Raw genomic sequence first — 3,590 nt, forward strand, 5'->3', positions numbered from 1 at the left:
ATGGTCAGTATACCTGGACGGTTATGCCACAAGGCTATACTGAAAGCCCTACTTATTTTTCTCAAATACTTCAAGCTGATTTGGCTGATGTACACTTTACTAATGGCTCTGCTTTAATTCAATATGTAGATGATTTGCTTTTGTGTTCTGGAACTGAACAGGCTCCCAAAGAGATACCACCCATCTGTTACACCAGTTAGCCTCTAAGGGAACTAAGGTTTCCAAAGACAAACTACAATTCTGTTAAGCAATTATGAAATATTTAGGTCATTTGGTATCTAAGGAAGAATAGTTAATTGATCCTGGTAGAATTAAGGGAATCCTAGCTTTCTCACTTCCCAAAACAAAGAAGCAACTAAGGGGATTTCTGGGTCTAACCAGATATTGTAGGAATTAGGTACCTAGTTTTCCCCTTATTGCCCAACCTCTCTGTGCATTACTTAAATCTGACCAAGCAGACCCACTGAATGGAAGGCAGAAGGAGAAAAGGCTGTAGACACTTTAAAACTCTGCATTGACTCAGGCTCCAGCATTAGGCCATCCTAATTATAAATTACCATTTTTTTTCTCTCTGGGCTTGAAGGAAAAGGAAACACCCTGGGTGTACTAATTCAGAGGTATGGCGACCAGCATCGATCCACAGAATATTATAGTCAGCAGTTAGATTAGGTGGCAAAAGGTCTCCCACCCTGTATGAGAACTATTTCAGTGACAGCTCTCTTATGCAAAGCTACTGAAGAATTTGTAATGGGTTTTTTTCTAATTATTAATGTTCCTCACTCAGTTCAATCTCTTATAAATTCTCACCTTACTCAGCACTATTCTGTGAGTCAACTGGCTTCTTATGAGGTATTGTTACTCTCTTCACCCAATATTATTTTTGTTCCATGTAATCACTGTAACCCCGAAACTTTGCTTCCAGCACCTCAAGATGATGACAACCATGACCACATTATGCTAACTGCCTAACTTCTTACTCCTAGGACTGACTTACAGGAATTACCATTGATAATACTGATTTAATTTGGTTTAGGGATGGATTCTATTTAAAGGATGACAAGGGGCATTATCAAACTGGGTGCACAATAACCCTGACGGTATAAATAATTGAAACTGGTATAAATAATTGAAAGTTCTTATTTACCAGACATCACATTGACTCAACAAGCTAAACTGATTTTATTAATTAGGACTTGCCAATTATCCAAGGATCAAATAGATATTTATAGTGACAGTCACTAGGCTTTGGAGTGGCTCATGATTTTGGAATGCTATGGAAACAAAGAGGATTTCTCACCTCTTCTGTCCAGACCATAAGAAATGGGCAGATAGTTTCAAAACTATTAGACTCCACTCAATTTCCCAGACAGCTGGCTATCATTAAAATACCTGGACATTTCAAGTCTGATTCAGTGGACGCCAAAGGGAATCAGTCAGTTGATGCTGCAGCTAAACAAGATGCCTTAAGCCTTGCCCCTGCCCAATTTTGAGAATGCCCTCTACTTAAACATGATTCTGATGAAACGTAAGAAATTTCTTTTGCAGCCTCAAGAGGTGGCTTCAGAAACAGTAGGCAAACTGCTATGGAAAGAATAATTCCAGTTTGAGGAATTCCTTCTGAGTTGCATAGCAACTAAGGAGCCTATTTTCCTGGACAGACTATTAAATCCATTTGTAAGATTTGGCTGATAATGCAGCATTTTCACTGTGTTTATCACCCTTAATCCTCAGGGTTGGTAGAAAGGACCACTAGTAGTACTAAAGCACAATTGGCTAAATTTTCAGAGGCTTTTAATCTTCCATGGCCGAAAGCTCTTCCCTTGGTACTCCTCAACCTTAGGTCTACCCCTTTTGATAAACATGAATTGCCTCCTTTTAAAATAATGGGTGACCTATGCACTTAGATAAAGTTACGTATGAACCAGCACTTCTTCAAGGGGATATTTTATATTACTGTCAGGGATTCATCAAAGTGCTTAAAGAAAATGAGATATTAGCAACTGATTCCTTCCACAGTGAGCTCCCAGGAGACAAAGACCTTAAGGACCACAGGTTACAACCTAGAAATTTTATCTATTGGAAAAAAACATCAAATAAAGGACTCTTTACAGCCATGTTGGAAGGGAGCATAACAGGTATTACAAACAAATCCCTGTGCTGCAAAACTTAAAGGACTAAGCTCTCGGATTCACATTTCTCACCTAAAAAGGCCTCCTCTCCTGACACCTGGCTTGGACTGTTCCTGACACCTGGCTTGGACTAAGACAGCTACCACCAACCCCGTATGAGAAGACAACAGTGGTAGACAGCTAACCTAAGAGTCCAGACCAGGCCTTTAAGACCTATCTTACTCTCTCAAATTGTGCTATTTACCAAATACTTGTCTATCAAAATTGAAAGTTATTGATTGATTTCTAGCTGTGTTTTTGCCCGAGTGTTTCGGATGGAAAGAAAACTCTTTAGTAAAGTTATCACAAAGTATGGCTACCAGGGACAATCTAACATTGTTGGATGTTATCAAATTCCTCATTCAATTCGAGGCTGATTTAGACCCCTTGTAATTCCTATCACTGATTTCAGATGTTCCTAATATTATCGTTTACTTAGATTGGCTTCCCTCTGGCCTAACCTTTCAGGTCCAAATTCTCCAACTTATTAATATGTCCATCCTTTCTTTGACACTATCCTAAGTCCTTAGAGACTGGACACAACTTACCCTAGGACCACTCTGTCCCTTACTTGATTAACAAGCATCTTAAAGAGAAAAATACAAGTCACTTATGCCAGCAACTCTCCCACATCCAATATCCTACAAATAGATTTCGGAAAACTTGCAAAAAAAAGTGACCCATGATTTAATCTGTGTTAACAAAACTCCCAGTTGATGAACCTATCAATGAGAGCACTCTGAGAGGAATCATTTGTGCTCCCCCAGGTTTTGTCTCCATATGTGATATTGGAATTGACCTACCTTCCCAAGGATGGGCATATAAATATCTTAGCAGCTAGCAGGTAGAAAGTTTATGCTTACTGGGATGTTATGTTACCCCACTGTGTATATACCAAGAGACAGATGGACCTCCATTCTCTTCTCAATAAAGTCAAGAGATCCATCCATACTAGCAGGATACCAAGATACCTGGTGGCAAAATCTTTGGGGAATATTTGTTCCTAGTGCAGGAGTATATGTAAACTGGGATAGGCACAGAAATCTACCAGCCATCATTGGTCAAATGGCTAAAGAGACTGCAAAAAGCATTGCAGCACAACAGACATCCCTAAATCCCTTAGCCCAACTAGCATTAGGTAGCAAAATCGCCTTAGATTTTCTAATGGCAAAAAAAGGGGGTGTTTTTACTATTGCTCACACTGTTCGTTGCACTTATATCAACAACTCTGGAGAAGTTGAGATGCTCTTAGAAAAAATTTTCCAAAACGCAAAATGGTTACAAGATGTAAGAAAGACTGACCCTTTAAATGATCTGTTTATTTGGCTCCCTTCAGAACTAGGCAACCTTTTCTGCTCTGCTTTAGAAATGATTATTATTTTCATAAAAATAATAATCATTTCTAAAGCAGAGCAGAAATAA

Source organism: Lagenorhynchus albirostris, chromosome 3 (assembly GCF_949774975.1).
Source record: "Lagenorhynchus albirostris chromosome 3, mLagAlb1.1, whole genome shotgun sequence".
NCBI lineage: Eukaryota > Metazoa > Chordata > Mammalia > Artiodactyla > Delphinidae > Lagenorhynchus > Lagenorhynchus albirostris.